General features: G+C 45.0%; 1 protein-coding gene across 6 annotated transcripts in view; it reads right to left on the reverse strand.

The window, feature by feature from the left end:
• The window catches only part of LOC121876509 (zinc finger protein castor homolog 1-like), a 119312-nt gene that overhangs the window by 76100 nt on the left and 29997 nt on the right, over positions 1-13215 (reverse strand). For all 6 annotated transcript variants that reach the window (XM_042381641.1, XM_042381645.1, XM_042381644.1 and 3 more), the window contains exon 2: positions 10553-10734. The gene's annotated coding sequence lies outside the window, so the exon portion shown is untranslated. The remainder of the gene's footprint in view (positions 1-10552; positions 10735-13215) is intronic.

Here is a 13215-nt window from a genome sequence, read left to right on the forward strand (position 1 = left end):
TCCTGGTGATACACCGGATCTTAAGCCAACATAATTAGACATATGTTACCCCTAAACACCCACCAACACCCACCAACACCCACCTTGGATCTCTCTCAACATTCACATCACAATAATCCTCATCGCCGTCTCTCCCTCTAAATGGTTTCCAGACAGCTTGCAAATTCGCGCGCATAATTTCTCCATCATTGCGCGATGAGTCGAGGTCTCCAGCAGCGCCACGGCCCGCACCACCGACACATAAATCTGCGACCACACCCTCCTTCCTCATTTATCTCCGTCTATCTCTCGCATCCTATTTCCTTGCCTTTCTGTTTATTCTCATGCTGAAAGTTCAACTTCTCAGCCGGTGTGTTATGTAACAGCTTTAACTTTAAGCAATTATATTATTCCTTTATAACGATACTGTAATGGTCGTTACTTGTTTATATATCATAATAAGTAAAATAAATATCCTCCAGCATAATGTTTATATATATATATGTGTGTATATATATTCTAATGACACATATTTCATGAACTCAGAATTCCTACTTTACATTTAACAGCTAATGCGAACCTTTGTGACAAAATTTGATAAACCATTTTATTTTTTCAAGAGTATGTTTCCTGTATAGTTTAAACCTAACTTAACCAAGTCTTACCACCCCCAGGTAGCGCTAAGAGGTTAATTAAACATCAGGTAAAATAAGCTGGAGTGCCTAATCTTCAGGTGATACAACTTTTATAATATCCTGAACAAAATTTATCCAAGACAACAAGTTTATTGACCTTATCACCTCTGTCTGCTGAGCCGATCATAACCTATAGTGCTAGTAAGTTAACGGATACTGTGTTGTGAGTTAAGGACACCGTAAGCCTCTACACTGTGCTGTCAGCTTACAACACAGCCACCTCACTCTACCAACACTGTGAACTTCTACACCAGTGAATTCAGTCAATGTTATAAATTTATGGAATAGCTAAGTGAACCAGTGTTGTGAGCTTATGACACAGCACTTATAATTTACGTGGTTAACATTTTACCCTCACCACATAACTCCTTCTTTACCACATAAACCCCATTCTTAATATGTAGTTTCATGTGACTTACTAACTAACATCTACTAAACCACCTTCTACCATCTTAAACCTCACCTAAACCACAATACCTGCAAGTTAAATTTTCTTAAAACCTCATTTTCGTTTATTATCTTCACCCAAGCAACAGTTCGTCTAATTTACATGCACTCGAAGCACCTTGTACGAGTTTCTCCTCACCTAAACAATGTTAATCCGCTCCCCCCCAACAGTGAATCGACTCGACCCCCACCGCCACAAGACACCTTCTCTTTGCATTCCTCTAGATCACCGCATCATTGACTATCCATCACTACCACATAATGAACCAAGATATACGTCTCTCCTAAAACAGCCAAGTCCTATACTCGTAACCTGCCTGACTGACTGACTGGCTTGACTGACTGACTGACTGACTGGCTGGCTTGACTGACTGACTGATTGATACTGTCCTATTACCGTACTCCATTAATTTGATCAGGATTCCGCTACCAACGTCAACCTCCCTGCCAGCTAACACAACACACTGCCAGTCATTTTTTTTTTACTTTAGGGATGGTTGTTGTGGTTGTTGTGGTTGTTGTGGTTGTTGTTGTTGGCTATTAATGTGTGTGTGTTTGTTGTGAATATTGTGATTAAATATTTGCCATCTTATTCTTGCTAAAAAACAATAATAATTTATCACATATTATTCACAATTATAATCGCATCGTCCCAAGTGATTGGTTTTGTCATAATTCAAGATGGAAAAAGCAAGGCGATACTCATTGAATCCTGTTAAAAGCAATATTTGAGCAACGCATTTTAACGTGTATTTCGTAAGTTGACCCATGGCGGATCTACTCAACAGCTGCTAAATATAAGAACATGTTCAAGAAAGAGAGGAACACCGTGTTGGTATTAAGTCCATTACCCAAACAAACTTTCAGAAAATAACAAATGAGAAAAAATCCTTTAATAATGTAATTTCACAAGGGACGGTGTACAAGGCAAGTATGTAACGCGCCTGAAATACAAATCAACAAGAATTTCATTTAGGTGAGAAAAATGGCAACAATGGTACGGCGGTCACTTGTCAGCTGACCAGTGGATATTGTTGTTGTTGCTCTACGGTCTTGTGGTGCATTGTGCTGTGTTAGGTAACCGACTAACGGGAACGTAACGGAGTGCTCGGACCTACAAACACTAGGCCCAGATTCTCAAAGCTTCGCACGGTATATTTATCCCGTAACTGAAGCTGTAAAAGTGCATCTAGTTATCTCACTCAAACTACGAAATAAAGTTAGTGTTCATAGATGGCGTGGAAGTAATACAAGAGACTATACTATCATTGCTAGATGCGATATCTTAATCCCAGTTTGGGTTAAGAAAGTTAAGCGTATGAATCTCTTCGGACCTGGAGCCGGGTGTTGAGACCAGCCCGAGTGAATGTGGTACTGGTTAGTATACAATCTCGCGGGCCACGTAGACCCCAGCTGACCGCTCGACAATGAAAGAACACACTCCAAAAAGATATAAAGGTCAAGCGGTCATTCCTAAACCTGCAAAGAGTATCTCGGGCTTTGTTATATATAGATTCTAATTCAGATAGATATAAAGTTCAGGTTAGAGCAATACCCAGGTGTCTTAACGCATTTATCAGTACAGTTCCACCTGAACCTAAGGCACTATAAATAATGAGGAAGCTAACACAACGGTACAAGGGGGGAGGGATAAGGGGGATACCATAAAGGGGGTACCATAAGGGGGTTCCATAAGGGGGTACCAAAAGGGGGATAAACCATAAAATCGTGAGGACTTTTACTAGAAAATCTAATGAAGTACAGTGAGCGGTGGTAAGGCGGGAGTACAGCAACCTGTCTATCCTCGTTACCTGGGAAAAGTTGGATGCAGGTGACTAATAGGTTAGTTGGAGGTGTAAGCTGTGGGTGAGCGGGTAGGTAGGCTGTCAGTCCCCTTCATCACCAGTCCACTTCATCTTCGCACCTAGAGGCAGGCGGTGGTCTGGAGCTAGCGATCCTTCAATCATAGTGTACCAACCAATGACCTTCTGCTCCACGATTACCGCGAGACGCCTCAAGACAAACTGGATTGCATTTTTTCTTGCCACAACACCGAATTTCAGGACTGAAACTTGCTGGGTTTCATTCTTCGTGCGAGCCATCCCGATGGTTATCAGTTTAAAGTGCATTCACAAACATAAAAAGATGAAGGCCTTCCATGCATAAGTAGTTGTTGCGATTACTGGCTTGATTAAAATTTGACGCACCTCGTGATACGTAAACGAAGGGATCATTCGTTGCAGCGAAATGAGAGTGTGAGGTGACTCGCCTGATCTGACGGAGTGATAACCTCTGGTAGTGGCCTCACAACACTCGCTCCCACCAGCCTCGCCTCCGTTATCACACCTCCGGGACTTTCCACCTCTCGTGAGCTTGTATTGATCCCCGAAACTGATGAGGAATAATCCAGTCCTTTCGCTCTGGGTGTATCTGGCCTGGCCCGTGTAGCGCCGAGAGACCAAACTCGAGAAGTAACAGATGCAACATGTGGCGGTGTAGCACCAGGGCGGCGCGGGAGGTGTGCTGACCCGGGACTAGTGTTACCAAGCTACACAACATCTTCCTCAGGTTGGTGTGAGCGGGCGGGCGCTACGTGCACGCGATCCTTGCATCACTCCTGACCACTACGAGGTCCTGGGATGAACCCCACCCCATCCCAACCCTCCCCCTCCTTCCTCTTCCTCCCTTCTCATCACCCAAGTCCTTCCCGTTGAATCTTGTCACCAGGACAGAGGAAACGGTGCTGACGTCTCCTCCTGTGGTGTCCTCAAGGGCTTTGCTCATCATTGTGAATTAGAATTTTTTGCCGTCTTGGTCATTATGGTGTTGTTAGTTTAATTTTTCTATTTGTTGTTAAGTACGAAAAATTATGTGGGCACGCGAACGTCTGTTGTGGACCTCTACCTAAAGTATTACCACGGTACATGAAGTACAGGAGAGAGAGAGAGAGAGAGAGATTTTAGATAAGATAAAGCTGGCTTTTAGAATGTCGTAAACGTATTTGTGAGGGTGAAGGGGCTATAGACTGGTGTGAGGGGGGGGGAGGGGAGCTCGATCCGGGATGATAATTGACTAACTAATAATGATTCATCAGCCAACAGAATCAGTATCCACCAAGAACTGTTAAAGCCATAAAGGTTCAGCACCTGATGAAACAATGAGCTGTGGCACTCCCCATAAGTCCCTTCAGTATACAACATTACACTCAGTAAACACTACAGCGGTAAGTGGTATCCTCGCTGACACCCTCAACACCACACAACCACCTCCTAAACCAGCACATCACCACATCACCACACCGCCGTCCCACTTGTCGCCAAGGTGTGGACTCCCCCGCCCCCTCCTACCACACAGCGCTAATCACTACTTGTTCCCACCAGCGCCGCAACACACCCGTGGGACTCCGTCAAAGTAGAGTCAACCCAGCGCGCTAGTTTGCCCGCATTAAACGGTAATAAAATCGCGATGGACAAGATAAGAAGGCCATTTACATGTTTTCACTTACAGCCCGCGCGTAAAAACGGGACCAGCCTGGTACTGTCGCGCACCGCTGATGCCAACTCCAGCGATACTCCTCACAGCGAAAGTCTCTGTTTTTAATCCTGATGTGTCAACAATTTCAACATCATCTAGAGGAAATCATCATCATAACAGATGCATACTTGATAAAGAAATTTAGGACAGTTAATACGAGTAATTTGTGATGCATAGTAATATCAGGAATAACATTGAATTTTTGTTTAAATTTAAGAAACTGTGTGGCAACAATGTATGCTCCAGGTCCTGTCTTGCAGGTGTGTGACGGCAGCGTCTCCACAGTCTCGGACACGAGCGGCCCACCAATCACGGCGTTTTCACACTTTCTGGGTTCTGTGTCCCACCAATCACGGCGTTTTCTGATTGCAAGAGCCTTCAAACGACGAATCACGGGGTTTTACTGCCTCAGTGACAGCTATGGATCTACCAATCAGGACGAATTTTCTCTCTGTACGAATCAGCGAACACACACAACCACATTCTGGCTCTAAGGACAAACATTCCTTAGATTAAAGCGCTCAACAACACCGCCATCAGCCATAACTCCGGGAAGAGAGACATAAATTACCCCAGGGATGAAAACATCTCATAATCTGACACCGGGAATGTTTGTTTATACGTCTCTATATGATGTTATAAGAGGCGGTATGGTAGTTGAGGTGCAGGAGGTGGGTTAGGTTAGGTTAGGTTAGGTTAGGTTGGGTTAGGTTAGGTTAGTACCTTCAACAGTTCTACAAAAAAAAGAAAGTCACATTGACGTCAAATTACAACTACGAACTTCGAGAGTGTTCACTTGGTGCTCTATGGTCATTAAGAGGTAAACAGTAGTAGGCGAGATCGTTAGAAGGTAGTGTAATAATTAATGAGTGACGTAACGACAAGACCGGTTAGGTAAGGTGACGTCACAGGATCGTAACTCCCTCCACCTGAGAGAGACTTATTACATTGAGAGTATAATCAAAACACATCCACATTATAAGTATGCCTCTGTATACGATATATATCTGACAGCGTTTGTTCAGCCCCTGCCGCCTGCCTTGACGTAGCTGATAATGTTCGTCGGTCGTGGAGGATGTACTTGAGGGTGCGGCTTAAAATACAGTCACTGACCCAGACAGAAGAGACCGTTATCCTCAGTTGTCCTGTATTATATATTCCTTGCTTGAGGTTAACATTAATTTCTGGATTAACAAAAGTCGCTTCGAGATATAATGGATTCTTAGATGGTGATGATGTATACAAAAAGTTGCCTCTTTTGTAGAATAATGTGTCGAGCTGTCTTATCCATTGTTCACTTTTAAAACAAGACAGTAATTTTCAATCCTTGTAATCGTGTTAAACTTTCCACACTGTTCCTTCCTTAACAACAAGAGGGAGTTCATTTGTTGATATTGTGCACCCTTTTCAGCCTAGGTATTGAGAGAGAGGCTCACATGACCTCAAGTTACCCGTTTGCCATTACCGTAATTCACAGGCGGGCAGCAACACACTATTGTAGGTAACGTCCAGGGGATAATTTTAGCTAGGGGGTAGGCCGTCTCCTCATTCCTGACCATTGTTCTTCTCCACAACTCACGCCGAAGCTGTCACTCTCAACTCAAGTTATCGCCATGTATCAAGAGCGTGTGAGGGAGGCTGCCAAGGCCAAGTCTCCTGGAGTCTTGGTTACTGTCTCTCCGGAGAGAAACGTTTAAGTGAGACCCCGTCAGTGTGTGGACGGGGCTAGACGGGACCTGTCTCCCTGTAGCTGCTGCTGACACGCGCCGGATGACAACCTTGATACGCTCAAGATGGATCACTTGTTAGTTCAGCCGTCCGTTGTGGAACTTGTGATGAGTGTGTTTGGATCAGGCGACGCTCTATCGCATCGCTGCCCCGACATGTAACATCACTGATACGTGGAAATTAAGGAGCCAATTAGCGGGACGGCTGGGAGACTGCGTCACGCTGATAAACTAGTTTGGCGGTGAGAGGTGATGTTTCTCCCTGGCCAGACCCATTGTGCTAAGCCGGACACTGTCCCAGGGTCTCTTCCACATTATCATAATAATTAACTGATAGTTCGTACAATTATGTTTGCTATGTGGTAAACAGAGGGATAAACAAAAGAAAGGTTATAATTTTTGATACAGTAAGGACCAGAGATACCCTAGGTGGAGGCTGGCGCGGCTCCCCTGTGCCAGTGACCTCAGCGGCCTCCCTCAAACCCGGGAGCTGGACGTCTGGGGGGTGGTGGAGGGGGAGGCGGCGGTCCCTGCACCACCTACCACGTGTCTGTGTTTGTGTGTGGTGGTGGGGGACGTCCTGGGGGAGAGTGAAGCGCTACAGGTGGAAACTGTGTCACATAGTATTTTCAACGCACTCACTTGAACATGAATAAAAATGCCTCATTAGCCCTGGTAAGGCTTGTTCTATTTGTGCTCTCGATAAGGAGTCGCTAGAGCCCCGCGCCGTGCTGTGTAGCGCATGCAAATGTGAGGCAGTAAACGCCCCGAGCTTGCCGCAAAATGAGCCATCTACAAGACTCTTATCAGCGCCAGTTCTTCTAGCCAAGTTGGTGTTAATTACGGAAGCTCCCCTCCTGCAGGCGGCCGACCCCGTCCCTCGCTCCAGACGGGCGAGACAACCAGCCCACCGTAGCCTGGAGAGCGGGGTGGGGGGACGATCTGAGGGACCCCTTGACCTCTCCCTCCCGACGATGAAGCCCCCGGTAGCTGAGTGGCGAGGCTGGAGGAGGAGCAGGTTGGCGCGGGCGTGGGTAAGGGGCGAGGAGCAGAAGGGCGCGTGCCTGGTCTGCCTCAGTGTACACAACGCGGCTGTCAGCGAATATTATTAATGTCCAGACGAGGTGGGGGTGAGCGGCGGGGGGTGGGCCGGCCCTGGAGCGCAACACCACACTAAATACCAAACTCCCCATCATGAAGCAGATCCTTTGATAATTCGCTCTGATTAAGAGGCTCCAACGAGGTGCTGTAAGTAGGCGTAGCTTCAAGTGTCCATTAAAGTGCACCTGAGTGAGATATCTCACTTTACTAGGCGCCCACTGAAGTCTGATTATTGTAAATCAAACCAAGAAATTCCTCGCGCCGTCTCGTATTTTGGTACTTGAGCCCAACATGGCCCCACCACCACCATAACTTGTGCTCCGCCCTCAGGCCTCTCAGGGCGGCGGATGCTGGGCGGTGGGTACTGGTGGCTAGCAATGGGCAGCGGGTAGGGGGCGGCGGGTACTGGGAGGCAGGCAGGAGGTGAGCACTGGGTGGCAGCGAGTACATCCCACATTATCCTACTCTACAATTATAAACTTCTACACTCCCATTACTCCAAGGTTAGGTCACTTAACTTAGGTGACGGTTGGGTTACGTTAACTTACTTTAGGTTGGATTAGATTAAGTTCATTCAGGTTGGTTTAAGCCAACTTGCGACAGGATTGGTTAAGTTAGGTTAGATTAGGTTGTTATACTTTATCAAATTACTTCTGGTTAGTTTATGTTAGCTTTAGTTTGGTTAAATAAGGATAATTTGAAGAAGGTTAAATTAGGTTTTGTTTAATTCATATAATTAAAAATCTTGTAGTATATTTTATTGCGTTAAATTAGACCACGTTTACCTTGGTTAAGTTTAGTGAAATAAGGATAATTTCTGAGGTTAACGAGGCTAACCTAAGTTAAATTAGCTTAAGTTTGGTTAGTTTGGTCATGTTAAACTACGTAAAGTTTGACTGAGTTTAGGTCGAGTAAGTTAAGTTTATGTTACGTTAGGTTAATTAAATTAACATTAGGTTAAGTTAAGAAATCTCAAGTTACGTTAAGTTAGGATAGTCAAGTTACGGTTTCTGTGTAACCAGGAAATACTTAGGTGTAAGGGTCAGGTGTTTATAAAGGTTCCAGCTTGACACTACGGGTGTGGCTTATCTCACCATAAGAGTTGGTGGGGAAGGGAAGGTAGAGTAGTGTGGCCCAGCTGGTGTGGCCTAGCTCGTGTGGCCTTGGGGTGGCGTGGAACTAGCTAGTGTAATCCGGGTAGTGTGGCCCAGGGAGTGTGGTCCGGGTACTGTAACCCAGGGAGTGTGGTCAGGGTAATGTGTGGCCCAGGGAGTGTGGTCCGGGTAATGTGGCCCAGGGAGTGTGGTCCGGGTAATGTGGCCCAGGGAGTGTGGTCCGGGTAATGTGGCCCAGGGAGTGTGGTCCGGGTAATGTGGCCCAGGGAGTGTGGTCCGGGCAATGTGGCCCAGGGAGTGTGGTCCGGGTAGTGTGGCCAAGGAGAAAGGTCCTACCACACTGGCCCGTCTGACGGAGGAGAAGCGTGGTCTGGCCGCACGCATGTCGGGGTCGCCGCAGCCCGACTGTGTTACTCGCATACAAACGGCCTCATTACCGCCCCCGCCACATCGTGCACGACCCCAGCCATTGTGCACGTCCTGCCACCGTGCAAAGGGTGAGCACGACCACAAGGGAGAGAGCCAATCGCGCTGTCTCCGTGCACCAGACTCCTCGGACAAGCCCCCAGAGAGTCGTGCGGTGAGGTACAGTCGCAGCAGAAGGCGGGGACATCGCGTCGTGTCACGTCGGCGAGACCCCAAGAGTGTACCTTTATCTCCTAGTCTTAAATCACGATACGCACCTCTACCTGCCTCGGAGGTCCCCAACACACCTATGGCGACTGTATGTCTGCTCTTCTCTGCTCTGAAACGGAGTCTTGCACGAACGGAGAAAATTTACTTGTACGTTCTTTCATATAACGTATAAGGTAACATGAAACAACAATGTGTGTAGAAGTTACTGCCACTTATAGACGCTGTTCTGTACAATAATATAGGAATTTGTTGGTAGACCTCTCTGTCTTGTGCGCTGATAGTGAATATGTGTGTGTTCATGTAGAGGACACACACACACACACACACACACACACACACATATATATTAAGTCATACTTCAAAAGCATTAGCTTGTTTATAAATGGACCGACAATCAAACATAACGTGGCCTACTTATCCCCTTTATGGGTAACCGAAATTACGTAAATGACTTCGGCATCAGACTATGGGTATCATCAGCTGCCTTTAACCATTTAACTGGCAGCCGGTCAGCAAAAGTGAATCTGATCGCAAAGTTCCCTATCGTGCATTCGTGCCTAAAGGGATCTTCAAGCACGTGCCGAATAGGAAAGAGATCTATCCAATATAACTTAAAAATTGGGATAAATATAAAACAAATCGGCGTAAAAGCGACTCAAATCCTCTCTCGTCAGATAAGAAAACTAAACTCCGTATATTCATTTCCGCGTGAGGGTGTTCAAGGACAACAACAACACGCACGTGGAACTAAGCAAAGCGGAGGTGTAATATATACTGTCTAGTTCCTAATGATGTGCCAACGTGAAGTAAACGATAATAAAATGATTAACAAGAAGGAAGACAGCCGGATAACAGTGTCTTTAAAGATGGTGTTGAGGTACTTTAGTGATTCAAAGGTGACAGGATTTTTTTTTTCTGAACGTGTGTTTGTACAGCTGATGTTAGTAGTGGGTCCATGGGGGGGAAAAAATCACTCGTGTCATGCCAGATGTGATCTTTTCTCGTGGCTACTAAGTAATGTTAAATAATGTTCACCATAAAGATTCACATACTCGACATGACAGAGATTCACACACACACTCGACATGACAGTGATTCATACACTCGACATGACAGTTGTATAATATGTTTAACCCTTAAGACACCATTAAGGTCTATACACACAGGTTCAAAAAACAGTATTGTGTCACCTCTGAACTCTTTATATAACCCCAAAAGCAACGGATTGAGATAGACGAAGAAAATAAAGGTCATCTATTCTGATATAATTAGTTATTTTCGGCGAAGATTAAAAAGAAAAAGGCTGTGGGTTACTTACTCTGGCCTGTAGTGCCTGCTGATGAAGAGGGTCTAGTGGGGGCAAGGGTGGGCGGCTGGCACACCCTTCATTAGACACTATGTGGGCGTTCTCTCGCTGGGGTGTGTGGGGGGGAGTGGGCGGTTCCCCACTCCCCTCACTCCCTCCCAATCCGTTGTTCTTGAGGGACTCCAGCAGGTTGCCTGTAGGAGGAGAAACAGTACATGAGACGGTGGTATAGCGGACACGACAACGGGTTATATCAAGTAAATAAATACATGAACAATAACAATAACCAGTTCAAATAAAACAACACCAATTATACCTAGTTAAGGAAGACCAAGATTAATTCTAGTAATGAGTGTCAAAGGTCAAGGTCAACGGTTCAAGGATAAATTAAAGACCTCGACACACGACAAAAACGACCACAACTAACTCCCTCCCTTCCTCGACCACTGACGGCGGTAACAACACATTCTATTTGATCTTAAAGTCACACACACACACACACACACACACACACACACACACACACACACACACACACACACACACACACACACACACACACACACACACACACACACACACATACATAAATTAAAGTGATCACGATTCTGACAAAAGTTCTTACATTATATTACCTATGCATACCTCACCACCATGATTACCCGCAACATAAACACCAGTAACATCTGTACCATCAACACATCACTAACAACACATCACCATCAACACATCACTATCAACACATCACTATCAACACATCACTATCAACACATCACCATCAACACATCACTATCAACACATCACTATCAACACAACACTATCAACACATCACCATCAACACATCACATCAACACATCACTATCAACACATCACTATCAACACATCACCATCAACACATCACCATCAACACATCACCATCAACACATCACCATCAACACATCACCATCAACACATCACCATCAACACATCACCATCAACACATCACCATCAACACATCACCATCAACACATCACCATCAACACATCACTAACAACACATCACCATCAACACATCACAGCCAATATTAAATCACCGTCACCACCAACACAATGTTACTACCCTGTCACACCATTTAGGGATCAAAACAAACACAGCAACATCACAAAAATAAAGCTATTACCCTTAACTACACTACAATAAGCTACTTTTCTTACCACTACCACCACCACACAGCCATACCACACCACTATCGTCACATTATGACCACCACCCAGCCAGCCAGTCACTTTACTTCCTCTCGTGTTGTTCTCTCTCTGCCACAACATAACTAATAGCACCTGTTCCACACAACAAGATTAAATTTAACAGGAATTTGATAAAGGCAGATTAGGAGTCATGGCGAAGCGGTGTAAGTCATTAGTCATTGTTCCCCTACCCGCCTCACCTATCTCATTATAGGGAGTCCTCAGGTAAAAAATGAACACTTCAACAAATTAATGAGACGTGGAGACACAGCCAATCTGGACCAGACTAAAGGATCCCCAGGGAGGTCACTCTAAAGTGGATTTAATACCCACTCTGGATTACTAGTTCTGTAGCAAATAAATCCACACTACTTAATCGCTTAATAGAAGAGTAATTACCTGTTTAGAATACCAATATTACCTGGGGATTTGATACCTTCACCTGGTAGATATCTTTTTTTTTCAGGGGGGAGGGGAGAGAGAGAAGGGGGTCATTTTCAAGTTTTGTCGAAGCAATCTTAAAGCAATTATGGATCGATGCGTTTATTTAGGTACGAATTAATGAAGTGTAGAGTGAAATATACCCACGAGGTGTGAATGCGTGTGTAGAGTTCATTACCAGGACACCTAAATTGACTACACTCTCATACATTCTGTAGTTACTAACAAGAACGATATCATGAACGATTTATGAAATACCCGTGTGGCAATTTGGTGCTCATCATGTTCTGTGGAATTCCCGGCGTTCCCTCACCCATGTGGAATTCCCGGCGTTCCCTCACCCATGTGGAAAAGTCTATCTATCTATCTATCTATCTATCTATCTATCCATCTATCTATCTATCTATCAAGAGTTACTGTACATGATGATTTCTATTGTCATTATAACATACTGAAGCTCCGTAACACAGCTTCTCACAGGTGGTGTATGGGAGAGGAGGAGGGGGGGGGGTCTTGGAGGCCATATGGTAAGAGGCCCCCCAGCTAATAGACCATACAGGTAACTCTAACAGATGTGATATATATATTTATACTAACAGCGTCATCTCCCTCATTATCGCCCCCTCACTGCCTTCCTAAACCGACACGTCATCATATTAACGACACACAGAAACGCGATCACCACCACTTAACTACACATCCAAGGTAACGAGACGCGATATTCAAGCTTTATTATGAAAAACTGGATACAAACAACGATTTAATAATAGTCAGGATCCAGATTCTAAATTAATCTTATTTTTTTTTCTCCTTTCTTAAACAGACTTGAGATAAATTATACCAGTCATGTCAGCCTCAGTGGATTTAAGAAGCTAATTTTGATAACTATATTTGTATCGCTGCCTTAGTGAGTTCAGTGACACCTGTTACCATAGACTGTATGAGTGTATGTCGTTCAGAAAAGTGAAGATTCAGCATCGGAATCTTTGAGGGGGAGGGGGGAGGGGGAGT

The sequence above is a fragment of the Homarus americanus genome, unplaced genomic scaffold (genome assembly GCF_018991925.1).
Source record: "Homarus americanus isolate GMGI-L3 unplaced genomic scaffold, GMGI_Hamer_2.0 scaffold9798, whole genome shotgun sequence".
In the NCBI taxonomy this organism is placed as follows: Eukaryota; Metazoa; Arthropoda; class Malacostraca; order Decapoda; family Nephropidae; genus Homarus; species Homarus americanus.